Below are 13,972 nucleotides of genomic sequence, written 5' to 3'. Positions count from 1 at the left end.
TAGCTAAAGGCATCTCCTTTACATGTTAGCTAAAGGCATATCCATTAGCTAAAGGCATCTCCTTTACATGTTAGCTAAAGGCATCTCCTTTACATGTTAGCTAAAGGCATCTCATTTACATGTTAGCTAAAGGCATCTCCTTTACATGTTAGCTGAAGGCATCTCCTTTACATGTTAGCTAAAGGCATCTCATTTACATGTTAGCTAAATGCCTCTCCTTTACATGTTAGCTAAAGGCATCTCATATACATGTTAGCTAAAGGCCTCTCCTTTGCATGTTAGCTAAAGGCATCTCCTTTACATGTTAGCTAAAGGCATCTCCATTAGCCAAAGGCATCTCATTTACATGTTAGCTAAAGGCATCTCCATTAGCTAAAGGCATCTCATTTACATGTTAGCTAAAGGCATCTCCATTAGCTAAAGGCATCTCCATTAGCTAAAGGCATCTCCTTTACATGTTAGCTAAAGGCATCTCATTTACATGTTAGCTAAAGGCATCTCATTTACATGTTAGCTAAAGGCATCTCCATTAGCTAAAGGCATCTAATTTACATGTTAGCTAAAGGCATCTCCTTTACATGTTAGCTAAAGGAACCTCCTTTACATGTTAGCTAAAGGCATCTCATTTACATGTTAGCTAAAGGCATCTAATTTACATGTTAGCTAAAGGCATCTCCTTTACATGTTAGCTAAAGGCATCTCCATTAGCTAAAAGCATCTCCTTTACATGTTAGCTAAAGGCCTCTCCTTTACATGTTAGCTAAAGGCATCTCATTTACATGTTAGCTAAAGGCATCTCCTTTACATGTTAGCTAAAGGCATCTCCTTTCCATGTTAGCTAAAGGCATCTCATTTACATGTTAGCTAAATGCCTCTCCTTTACATGTTAGCTAAAGGCATCTCATATACATGTTAGCTAAAGGCCTCTCCTTTGCATGTTAGCTAAAGGCATCTCCTTTACATGTTAGCTAAAGGCATCTCCATTAGCCAAAGGCATCTCATTTACATGTTAGCTAAAGGCATCTCCATTAGCTAAAGGCATCTCATTTACATGTTAGCTAAAGGCATCTCCATTAGCTAAAGGCATCTCCATTAGCTAAAGGCATCTCCTTTACATGTTAGCTAAAGGCATCTCATTTACATGTTAGCTAAAGGCATCTCATTTACATGTTAGCTAAAGGCATCTCCATTAGCTAAAGGCATCTAATTTACATGTTAGCTAAAGGCATCTCCTTTACATGTTAGCTAAAGGAACCTCCTTTACATGTTAGCTAAAGGCATCTCATTTACATGTTAGCTAAAGGCATCTAATTTACATGTTAGCTAAAGGCATCTCCTTTACATGTTAGCTAAAGGCATCTCCATTAGCTAAAAGCATCTCCTTTACATGTTAGCTAAAGGCCTCTCCTTTACATGTTAGCTAAAGGCATCTCATTTACATGTTAGCTAAAGGCATCTCCTTTACATGTTAGCTAAAGGCATCTCCTTTACATGTTAGCTAAAGGCATCTCCTTTACATGTTAGCTAAAGGCATCTCCATTAGCTAAAGGCCTCTCATTTACATGTTAGCTAAAGGCATCTCCTTTACATGTTAGTTAAAGGCCTGTAATTTACATGTTAGCTAAAGGCACCTCCTTTACATGTTAGCTAAAGGCCTCTCATTTACATGTTAGCTAAAGGCATCTCCTTTACATGTTAGCTAAAGGCATCTCCTTTACATGTTAGCTAAAGGCATGTAATTTACATGTTAGCTAAAGGCATCTCCTTTACATGTTAGCTAAAGGCATCTCCTTTACATGTTAGCTAAAGGCATCTCCTTTACATATTAGCTAAAGGAACCTCCTTTACATGTTAGCTAAAGGCATCTCCTTTACATGTTAGCTAAAGGCATGTAATTTACATGTTAGCTAAAGGCACCTCCTTTACATGTTAGCTAAAGGCCTCTCATTTACATGTTAGCTAAAGGCATCTCCTTTACATGTTAGCTAAAGGCATCTCCATTAGCTAAAAGCATCTCCTTTACATGTTAGCTAAAGGCCTCTCCTTTACATGTTAGCTAAAGGCATCTCATTTACATGTTAGCTAAAGGCATCTCCTTTACATGTTAGCTAAAGGCATCTCCTTTACATGTTAGCTAAAGGCATCTCCTTTACATGTTAGCTAAAGGCATCTCCATTAGCTAAAGGCCTCTCATTTACATGTTAGCTAAAGGCATCTCCTTTACATGTTAGTTAAAGGCCTGTAATTTACATGTTAGCTAAAGGCACCTCCTTTACATGTTAGCTAAAGGCCTCTCATTTACATGTTAGCTAAAGGCATCTCCATTAGCTAAAGGCATCTAATTTACATGTTAGCTAAAGGCATCTCCTTTACATGTTAGCTAAAGGAACCTCCTTTACATGTTAGCTAAACGCATCTCATTTACATGTTAGCTAAAGGCATCTAATTTACATGTTAGCTAAAGGCATCTCCTTTACATGTTAGCTAAAGGCATCTCCTTTACATGTTAGCTAAAGGCATCTCCATTAGCTAAAAGCATCTCCTTTACATGTTAGCTAAAGGCCTCTCCTTTACATGTTAGCTAAAGGCATCTCATTTACATGTTAGCTAAAGGCATCTCCTTTACATGTTAGCTAAAGGCATCTCCTTTACATGTTAGCTAAAGGCATCTCCTTTACATGTTAGCTAAAGGCATCTCCATTAGCTAAAGGCCTCTCATTTACATGTTAGCTAAAGGCATCTCCTTTACATGTTAGTTAAAGGCCTCTCATTTACATGTTAGCTAAAGGCATCTCCTTTACATGTTAGCTAAAGGCATGTAATTTACATGTTAGCTAAAGGCATCTCCTTTACATGTTAGCTAAAGGCATCTCCTTTACATGTTAGCTAAAGGCATCTCCTTTACATATTAGCTAAAGGAACCTCCTTTACATGTTAGCTAAAGGCATCTCCTTTACATGTTAGCTAAAGGCATGTAATTTACATGTTAGCTAAAGGCACCTCCTTTACATGTTAGCTAAAGGCCTCTCATTTACATGTTAGCTAAAGGCATCTCCTTTACATGTTAGCTAAAGGAACCTCCTTTACATGTTAGCTAAAGGCATCTCCATTAGCTAAAGGCATCTCATTTACATGTTAGCTAAAGGCATCTCCTTTACATGTTAGCTGAAGGCATCTCCTTTACATGTTAGCTAAAGGCATCTCATTTACATGTTAGCTAAAGGCATCTCATTTACATGTTAGCTAAAGGCATCTCATTTACATGTTAGCTAAAGGCATCTCCATTAGCTAAAGGCATCTCGTTTACATGTTAGCTAAAGGCATCTCCTTTACATGTTAGCTAAAGGCATATCCATTAGCTAAAGGCATCTCCTTTACATGTTAGCTAAAGGCATCTCCTTTACATGTTAGCTAAAGGCATCTCATTTACATGTTAGCTAAAGGCATCTCCTTTACATGTTAGCTGAAGGCCTCTCCTTTACATGTTAGCTAAAGGCATCTCATTTACATGTTAGCTAAATGCCTCTCCTTTACATGTTAGCTAAAGGCATCTCATGTACATGTTAGCTAAAGGCCTCTCCTTTGCATGTTAGCTAAAGGCATCTCCTTTACATGTTAGCTAAAGGCATCTCCATTAGCCAAAGGCATCTCATTTACATGTTAGCTAAAGGCATCTCCATTAGCTAAAGGCATCTCATTTACATGTTAGCTAAAGGCATCTCCATTAGCTAAAGGCATCTCCATTAGCTAAAGGCATCTCCTTTACATGTTAGCTAAAGGCATCTCATTTACATGTTAGCTAAAGGCATCTCCTTTACATGTTAGCTAAAGGCATCTCCTTTACATGTTAGCTAAAGGCATCTCCTTTACATGTTAGCTAAAGGCATCTCCATTAGCTAAAGGCCTCTCATTTACATGTTAGCTAAAGGCATCTCCTTTACATGTTAGTTAAAGGCCTGTAATTTACATGTTAGCTAAAGGTACCTCCTTTACATGTTAGCTAAAGGCCTCTCATTTACATGTTAGCTAAAGGCATCTCCTTTACATGTTAGCTAAAGGCATCTCCTTTACATGTTAGCTAAAGGCATGTAATTTACATGTTAGCTAAAGGCATCTCCTTTACATGTTAGCTAAAGGCATCTCCTTTACATGTTAGCTAAAGGCACCTCCTTTACATGTTAGCTAAATGCCTCTCCTTTACATGTTAGCTAAAGGCATCTCATTTACATGTTAGCTAAATGCCTCTCCTTTACATGTTAGCTAAAGGCACCTCCTTTACATGTTAGCTAAAGGCCTCTCATTTACATGTTAGCTAAAGGCATCTCCTTTACATGTTAGCTAAAGGCATCTCCTTTACATGTTAGCTAAAGGCATCTCCATTAGCTAAAGCATCTCCTTTACATGTTAGCTAAAGGCCTCTCCTTTACATGTTAGCTAAAGGCATCTCATTTACATGTTAGCTAAAGGCATCTCCTTTACATGTTAGCTAAAGGCATCTCCTTTACATGTTAGCTAAAGGCATCTCCATTAGCTAAAGGCCTCTCATTTACATGTTAGCTAAAGGCATCTCCTTTACATGTTAGTTAAAGGCCTCTCATTTACATGTTAGCTAAAGGCACCTCCTTTACATGTTAGCTAAAGGCATGTAATTTACATGTTAGCTAAAGGCATCTCCTTTACATGTTAGCTAAAGGCATCTCCTTTACATGTTAGCTAAAGGCATCTCCTTTACATATTAGCTAAAGGAACCTCCTTTACATGTTAGCTAAAGGCATCTCCTTTACATGTTAGCTAAAGGCATGTAATTTACATGTTAGCTAAAGGCACCTCCTTTACATGTTAGCTAAAGGCCTCTCATTTACATGTTAGCTAAAGGCATCTCCTTTACATGTTAGCTAAAGGAACCTCCTTTACATGTTAGCTAAAGGCATCTCCATTAGCTAAAGGCATCTCATTTACATGTTAGCTAAAGGCATCTCCTTTACATGTTAGCTGAAGGCATCTCCTTTACATGTTAGCTAAAGGCATCTCATTTACATGTTAGCTAAAGGCATCTCATTTACATGTTAGCTAAAGGCATCTCATTTACATGTTAGCTAAAGGCATCTCCATTAGCTAAAGGCATCTCGTTTACATGTTAGCTAAAGGCATCTCCTTTACATGTTAGCTAAAGGCATATCCATTAGCTAAAGGCATCTCCTTTACATGTTAGCTAAAGGCATCTCCTTTACATGTTAGCTAAAGGCATCTCATTTACATGTTAGCTAAAGGCATCTCCTTTACATGTTAGCTGAAGGCCTCTCCTTTACATGTTAGCTAAAGGCATCTCATTTACATGTTAGCTAAATGCCTCTCCTTTACATGTTAGCTAAAGGCATCTCATGTACATGTTAGCTAAAGGCCTCTCCTTTGCATGTTAGCTAAAGGCATCTCCTTTACATGTTAGCTAAAGGCATCTCCATTAGCCAAAGGCATCTCATTTACATGTTAGCTAAAGGCATCTCCATTAGCTAAAGGCATCTCATTTACATGTTAGCTAAAGGCATCTCCATTAGCTAAAGGCATCTCCATTAGCTAAAGGCATCTCCTTTACATGTTAGCTAAAGGCATCTCATTTACATGTTAGCTAAAGGCATCTCCTTTACATGTTAGCTAAAGGCATCTCCTTTACATGTTAGCTAAAGGCATCTCCTTTACATGTTAGCTAAAGGCATCTCCATTAGCTAAAGGCCTCTCATTTACATGTTAGCTAAAGGCATCTCCTTTACATGTTAGTTAAAGGCCTGTAATTTACATGTTAGCTAAAGGCACCTCCTTTACATGTTAGCTAAAGGCCTCTCATTTACATGTTAGCTAAAGGCATCTCCTTTACATGTTAGCTAAAGGCATCTCCTTTACATGTTAGCTAAAGGCATGTAATTTACATGTTAGCTAAAGGCATCTCCTTTACATGTTAGCTAAAGGCATCTCCTTTACATGTTAGCTAAAGGCATCTCCTTTACATATTAGCTAAAGGAACCTCCTTTACATGTTAGCTAAAGGCATCTCCTTTACATGTTAGCTAAAGGCATGTAATTTACATGTTAGCTAAAGGCACCTCCTTTACATGTTAGCTAAAGGCCTCTCATTTACATGTTAGCTAAAGGCATCTCCTTTACATGTTAGCTAAAGGCATCTCCTTTACATGTTAGCTAAAGGCATCTCCATTAGCTAAAAGCATCTCCTTTACATGTTAGCTAAAGGCCTCTCCTTTACATGTTAGCTAAAGGCATCTCATTTACATGTTAGCTAAAGGCATCTCCTTTACATGTTAGCTAAAGGCATCTCCTTTACATGTTAGCTAAAGGCATCTCCATTAGCTAAAGGCCTCTCATTTACATGTTAGCTAAAGGCATCTCCTTTACATGTTAGTTAAAGGCCTGTAATTTACATGTTAGCTAAAGGCCTCTCATTTACATGTTAGCTAAAGGCATCTCCATTAGCTAAAGGCATCTAATTTACATGTTAGCTAAAGGCATCTCCTTTACATGTTAGCTAAAGGAACCTCCTTTACATGTTAGCTAAAGGCATCTCATTTACATGTTAGCTAAAGGCATCTAATTTACATGTTAGCTAAAGGCATCTCCTTTACATGTTAGCTAAAGGCATCTCCTTTACATGTTAGCTAAAGGCATCTCCATTAGCTAAAAGCATCTCCTTTACATGTTAGCTAAAGGCCTCTCCTTTACATGTTAGCTAAAGGCATCTCATTTACATGTTAGCTAAAGGCATCTCCTTTACATGTTAGCTAAAGGCATCTCCTTTACATGTTAGCTAAAGGCATCTCCTTTACATGTTAGCTAAAGGCATCTCCATTAGCTAAAGGCCTCTCATTTACATGTTAGCTAAAGGCATCTCCTTTACATGTTAGTTAAAGGCCTCTCATTTACATGTTAGCTAAAGGCATCTCCTTTACATGTTAGCTAAAGGCATGTAATTTACATGTTAGCTAAAGGCATCTCCTTTACATGTTAGCTAAAGGCATCTCCTTTACATGTTAGCTAAAGGCATCTCCTTTACATGTTAGCTAAAGGCATCTCCTTTACATGTTAGCTAAAGGCATCTCCTTTACATGTTAGCTAAAGGCATCTCCTTTACATGTTAGCTAAAGGCATCTCCTTTACATGTTAGCTAAAGGCATCTCATTTACATGTTAGCTAAAGGCATCTCCTTTACATGTTAGCTAAAGGCATCTCCTTTACATGTTAGCTAAAGGCATCTCCATTAGCTAAAGGCCTCTCATTTACATGTTAGCTAAAGGCATCTCCTTTACATGTTAGTTAAAGGCCTGTAATTTACATGTTAGCTAAAGGCACCTCCTTTACATGTTAGCTAAAGGCCTCTCATTTACATGTTAGCTAAAGGCATCTCCTTTACATGTTAGCTAAAGGAACCTCCTTTACATGTTAGCTAAAGGCATCTCCATTAGCTAAAGGCATCTCATTTACATGTTAGTTAAAGGCATCTCCTTTACATGTTAGCTGAAGGCATCTCCTTTACATGTTAGCTAAAGGCATCTCCTTTACATGTTAGCTGAAGGCATCTCCTTTACATGTTAGCTAAAGGCATCTCATTTACATGTTAGCTAAAGGCATCTCATTTACATGTTAGCTAAAGGCATCTCCTTTACATGTTAGCTAAAGGCATCTCCTTTACATGTTAGTTAAAGGCCTGTAATTTACATGTTAGCTAAAGGCACCTCCTTTACATGTTAGCTAACGGCCTCTCATTTACATGTTAGCTAAAGGCATCTCCATTAGCTAAAGGCATCTAATTTACATGTTAGCTAAAGGCATCTCCTTTACATGTTAGCTAAAGGAACCTCCTTTACATGTTAGCTAAAGGCATCTCATTTACATGTTAGCTAAAGGCATCTAATTTACATGTTAGCTAAAGGCATCTCCTTTACATGTTAGCTAAAGGCATCTCCTTTACATGTTAGCTAAAGGCATCTCCATTAGCTAAAAGCATCTCCTTTACATGTTAGCTAAAGGCCTCTCCTTTACATGTTAGCTAAAGGCATCTCATTTACATGTTAGCTAAAGGCATCTCCTTTACATGTTAGCTAAAGGCATCTCCTTTACATGTTAGCTAAAGGCATCTCCATTAGCTAAAGGCCTCTCATTTACATGTTAGCTAAAGGCATCTCCTTTACATGTTAGTTAAAGGCCTCTCATTTACATGTTAGCTAAAGGCATCTCCTTTACATGTTAGCTAAAGGCATGTAATTTACATGTTAGCTAAAGGCATCTCCTTTACATGTTAGCTAAAGGCATCTCCTTTACATGTTAGCTAAAGGCATCTCCTTTACATATTAGCTAAAGGAACATCTAAAGGCATCTTTACATGTTAGCTAAAGGCATCTCCTTTTACATGTTAGCTAAAGGCATCTCATTTACATGTTAGCTAAAGGCATCTCCTTTACATGTTAGCTAAAGGCACCTCCTTTACATGTTAGCTAAAGGCATCTCCATTAGCTAAAGGCATCTCATTTACATGTTAGCTAAAGGCATCTCCTTTACATGTTAGCTAAAGGCATCTCCATTAGCTAAAGGCATCTCCTTTACATGTTAGCTGAAGGCATCTCCTTTACATGTTAGCTAAAGGCATCTCATTTACATGTTAGCTAAAGGCATCTCATTTACATGTTAGCTAAAGGCATCTCCATTAGCTAAAGGCATCTCGTTTACATGTTAGCTAAAGGCATCTCCTTTACATGTTAGCTAAAGGCATCTCATTTACATGTTAGCTAAAGGCATCTCCTTTACATGTTAGCTGAAGGCATCTCCTTTACATGTTAGCTAAAGGCATCTCATTTACATGTTAGCTAAAGGCATCTCATTTACATGTTAGCTAAAGGCATCTCCATTAGCTAAAGGCATCTCCATTGGCTAAAGGCATCTCCTTTACATGTTAGCTAAAGGTATCTCCTTTACATGTTAGCTAAAGGCATCTCATTTACATGTTAGCTAAAGGCATCTCATTTACATGTTAGCTAAAGGCATCTCATTTACATGTTAGCTAAAGGCATCTCCATTAGCTTCTCGTTTACATGTTAGCTAAAGGCATCTCCTTTACATGTTAGCTAAAGGCATATCCATTAGCTAAAAGGCATCTCCTTTACATGTTAGCTAAAGGCATCTCCTTTACATGTTAGCTAAAGGCATCTCATTTACATGTTAGCTAAAGGCATCTCCTTTACATGTTAGCTGAAGGCATCTCCTTTACATGTTAGCTAAAGGCATCTCATTTACATGTTAGCTAAATGCCTCTCCTTTACATGTTAGCTAAAGGCATCTCATGTACATGTTAGCTAAAGGCCTCTCCTTTGCATGTTAGCTAAAGGCATCTCCTTTACATGTTAGCTAAAGGCATCTCCATTAGCCAAAGGCATCTCATTTACATGTTAGCTAAAGGCATCTCCATTAGCTAAAGGCATCTCATTTACATGTTAGCTAAAGGCATCTCCATTAGCTAAAGGCATCTCCATTAGCTAAAGGCATCTCCTTTACATGTTAGCTAAAGGCATCTCCTTTACATGTTAGCTAAAGGCATCTCCTTTACATGTTAGCTAAAGGCATCTCCATTAGCTAAAGGCCTCCCATTTACATGTTAGCTAAAGGCATCTCCTTTACATGTTAGTTAAAGGCCTGTAATTTACATGTTAGCTAAAGGCACCTCCTTTACATGTTAGCTAAAGGCATCTCATTTACATGTTAGCTAAAGGCATCTCATTTACATGTTAGCTAAAGGCCTCTCCATTAGCTAAAGGCATCTAATTTACATGTTAGCTAAAGGCATCTCCTTTACATGTTAGCTAAAGGAACCTCCTTTACATGTTAGCTAAAGGCATCTCATTTACATGTTAGCTAAAGGCATCTAATTTACATGTTAGCTAAAGGCATCTCCTTTACATGTTAGCTAAAGGCATCTCCTTTACATGTTAGCTAAAAGCATCTCCTTTACATGTTAGCTAAAGGCCTCTCCTTTACATGTTAGCTAAAGGCATCTCATTTACATGTTAGCTAAAGGCATCTCCTTTACATGTTAGCTAAAGGCATCTCATTTACATGTTAGCTAAAGGCATCTCCTTTACATGTTAGCTAAAGGCATCTCCTTTACATGTTAGCTAAAGGCATCTCCTTTACATGTTAGCTAAAGGCATCTCCATTAGCTAAAGGCCTCTCATTTACATGTTAGCTAAAGGCATCTCCTTTACATGTTAGTTAAAGGCCTGTAATTTACATGTTAGCTAAAGGCACCTCCTTTACATGTTAGCTAAAGGCCTCTCATTTACATGTTAGCTAAAGGCATCTCCTTTACATGTTAGCTAAAGGCATCTCCTTTACATGTTAGCTAAAGGCATGTAATTTACATGTTAGCTAAAGGCATCTCCTTTACATGTTAGCTAAAGGCATCTCCTTTACATGTTAGCTAAAGGCATCTCCTTTACATATTAGCTAAAGGAACCTCCTTTACATGTTAGCTAAAGGCATCTCCTTTACATGTTAGCTAAAGGCATGTAATTTACATGTTAGCTAAAGGCACCTCCTTTACATGTTAGCTAAAGGCCTCTCATTTACATGTTAGCTAAAGGCCTCTCCTTTACATGTTAGCTAAAGGCATCTCCTTTACATGTTAGCTAAAGGCATCTCCATTAGCTAAAAGCATCTCCTTTACATGTTAGCTAAAGGCCTCTCCTTTACATGTTAGCTAAAGGCATCTCATTTACATGTTAGCTAAAGGCATCTCCTTTACATGTTAGCTAAAGGCATCTCCTTTACATGTTAGCTAAAGGCATCTCCATTAGCTAAAGGCCTCTCATTTACATGTTAGCTAAAGGCATCTCCTTTACATGTTAGCTAAAGGCATCTCCTTTACATGTTAGCTAAAGGCATCTCCATTAGCTAAAGGCCTCTCATTTACATGTTAGCTAAAGGCATCTCCTTTACATGTTAGCTAAAGGCATCTCCTTTACATGTTAGCTAAAGGCATCTCCATTAGCTAAAGGCCTCTCATTTACATGTTAGCTAAAGGCATCTCCTTTACATGTTAGTTAAAGGCCTGTAATTTACATGTTAGCTAAAGGCACCTCCTTTACATGTTAGCTAAAGGCCTCTCATTTACATGTTAGCTAAAGGCATCTCCTTTACATGTTAGCTAAAGGCATCTCCTTTACATGTTAGCTAAAGGCATGTAATTTACATGTTAGCTAAAGGCATCTCCTTTACATGTTAGCTAAAGGCATCTCCTTTACATGTTAGCTAAAGGCATCTCCTTTACATATTAGCTAAAGGAACCTCCTTTACATGTTAGCTAAAGGCATCTCCTTTACATGTTAGCTAAAGGCATGTAATTTACGTGTTAGCTAAAGGCACCTCCTTTACATGTTAGCTAAAGGCCTCTCATTTACATGTTAGCTAAAGGCATCTCCTTTACATGTTAGCTAAAGGAACCTCCTTTACATGTTAGCTAAAGGCATCTCCATTAGCTAAAGGCATCTAATTTACATGTTAGCTAAAGGCATCTCCTTTACATGTTAGCTGAAGGCATCTCCTTTACATGTTAGCTAAAGGCATCTCATTTACATGTTAGCTAAATGCCTCTCCTTTACATGTTAGCTAAAGGCCTCTCCTTTACATGTTAGCTAAAGGCCTCTCCTTTACATGTTAGCTAAAGGCCTCTCCTTTACATGTTAGCTAAAGGCATCTCCATTATCTAAAGGCAACTCCTTTACATGTTAGCTAAAGGCCTCTCATTTACATGTTAGCTAAAGGCATCTCCATTAGCTAAAGGCAACTCCTTTACATGTTAGCTAAAGGCCTCTCATTTACATGTTAGCTAAAGGCCTCTCCTTTACATGTTAGCTAAATGCCTCTCCTTTACATGTTAGCTAAAGGCATCTCATTTACATGTTAGCTAAAGGCATCTCATTTACATGTTAGCTAAAGGCATCTCATTTACATGTTAGCTAAAGGCCTCTCCTTTACATGTTAGCTAAAGGCATCTCATTTACATGTTAGCTAAAGGCATCTCCTTTACATGTTAGCTAAAGGCATCTCATTTACATGTTAGCTAAAGGCATCTCATTTACATGTTAGCTAAAGGCCTCTCCTTTACATGTTAGCTAAAGGCCTCTCCTTTACATGTTAGCTAAAGGCATCTCATTTACATGTTAGCTAAAGGCATCTCCTTTACATGTTAGCTAAAGGCATCTCATTTACATGTTAGCTAAAGGCATCTCATTTACATGTTAGCTAAAGGCATCTCCTTTACATGTTAGCTAAAGGCATATCCATTAGCTAAAGGCATCTCCTTTACATGTTAGCTAAAGGCATCTCCTTTACATGTTAGCTAAAGGTATCTCCATTAGCTAAAGGCATCTCGTTTACATGTTAGCTAAAGGCATCTCCTTTACATGTTAGCTAAAGGCATATCCATTAGCTAAAGGCATCTCCTTTACATGTTAGCTAAAGGCCTCTCCTTTACATGTTAGCTAAAGGCATCTCATTTACATGTTAGCTAAAGGCATCTCCATTAGCTAAAGGCATCTCGTTTACATGTTAGCTAAAGGCATCTCCTTTACATGTTAGCTAAAGGCATCTCCTTTAGCTAAAGGCATCTCCTTTACATGTTAGCTAAAGGCATCTCCTTTACATGTTAGCTAAAGGCATCTCATTTACATGTTAGCTAAATGCCTCTCCTTTACATGTTAGCTAAAGGCATCTCATGTACATGTTAGCTAAAGGCCTCTCCTTTGCATGTTAGCTAAAGGCATCTCCTTTACATGTTAGCTAAAGGCATCTCCATTAGCCAAAGGCATCTCATTTACATGTTAGCTAAAGGCATCTCCATTAGCTAAAGGCATCTCATTTACATGTTAGCTAAAGTCATCTCCATTAGCTAAAGGCATCTCCATTAGCTAAAGGCATCTCCTTTACATGTTAGCTAAAGTCATCTCATTTACATGTTAGCTAAAGGCATCTCATTTACATGTTAGCTAAAGGCATCTCCATTAGCTAAAGGCATCTAATTTACATGTTAGCTAAAGGCATCTCCTTTACATGTTAGCTAAAGGAACCTCCTTTACATGTTAGCTAAAGGCATCTCATTTACATGTTAGCTAAAGGCATCTAATTTACATGTTAGCTAAAGGCATCTCCTTTACATGTTAGCTAAAGGCATCTCCTTTACATGTTAGCTAAAGGCATCTCCAATAGCTAAAAGCATCTCATTTACATGTTAGCTAAAGGCCTCTCCTTTACATGTTAGCTAAAGGCATCTCATTTACATGTTAGCTAAAGGCATCTCCTTTACATGTTAGCTAAAGGCATCTCCTTTACATGTTAGCTAAAGGCATCTCCTTTACATGTTAGCTAAAGGCATCTCCATTAGCTAAAGGCCTCTCATTTACATGTTAGCTAAAGGCATCTCATTTACATGTTAGTTAAAGGCCTGTAATTTACATGTTAGCTAAAGGCACCTCCTTTACATGTTAGCTAAAGGCCTCTCATTTACATGTTAGCTAAAGGCATCTCCTTTACATGTTAGCTAAAGGCATCTCCTTTACATGTTAGCTAAAGGCATGTAATTTACATGTTAGCTAAAGGCATCTCCTTTACATGTTAGCTAAAGGCATCTCCTTTACATGTTAGCTAAAGGCATCTCCTTTACATATTAGCTAAAGGAACCTCCTTTACATGTTAGCTAAAGGCATCTCCTTTACATGTTAGCTAAAGGCATGTAATTTACATGTTAGCTAAAGGCACCTCCTTTACATGTTAGCTAAAGGCCTCTCATTTACATGTTAGCTAAAGGCATCTCCTTTACATGTTAGCTAAAGGCATCTCCTTTACATGTTAGCTAAAGGCATCTCCATTAGCTAAAAGCATCTCCTTTACATGTTAGCTAAAGGCCTCTCCTTTACATGTTA

The sequence above is a fragment of the Oncorhynchus keta genome, unplaced genomic scaffold (assembly GCF_023373465.1).
Source record: "Oncorhynchus keta strain PuntledgeMale-10-30-2019 unplaced genomic scaffold, Oket_V2 Un_scaffold_19589_pilon_pilon, whole genome shotgun sequence".
In the NCBI taxonomy this organism is placed as follows: domain Eukaryota; kingdom Metazoa; phylum Chordata; class Actinopteri; order Salmoniformes; family Salmonidae; genus Oncorhynchus; species Oncorhynchus keta.
This window is presented reverse-complemented; position numbering follows the sequence as displayed.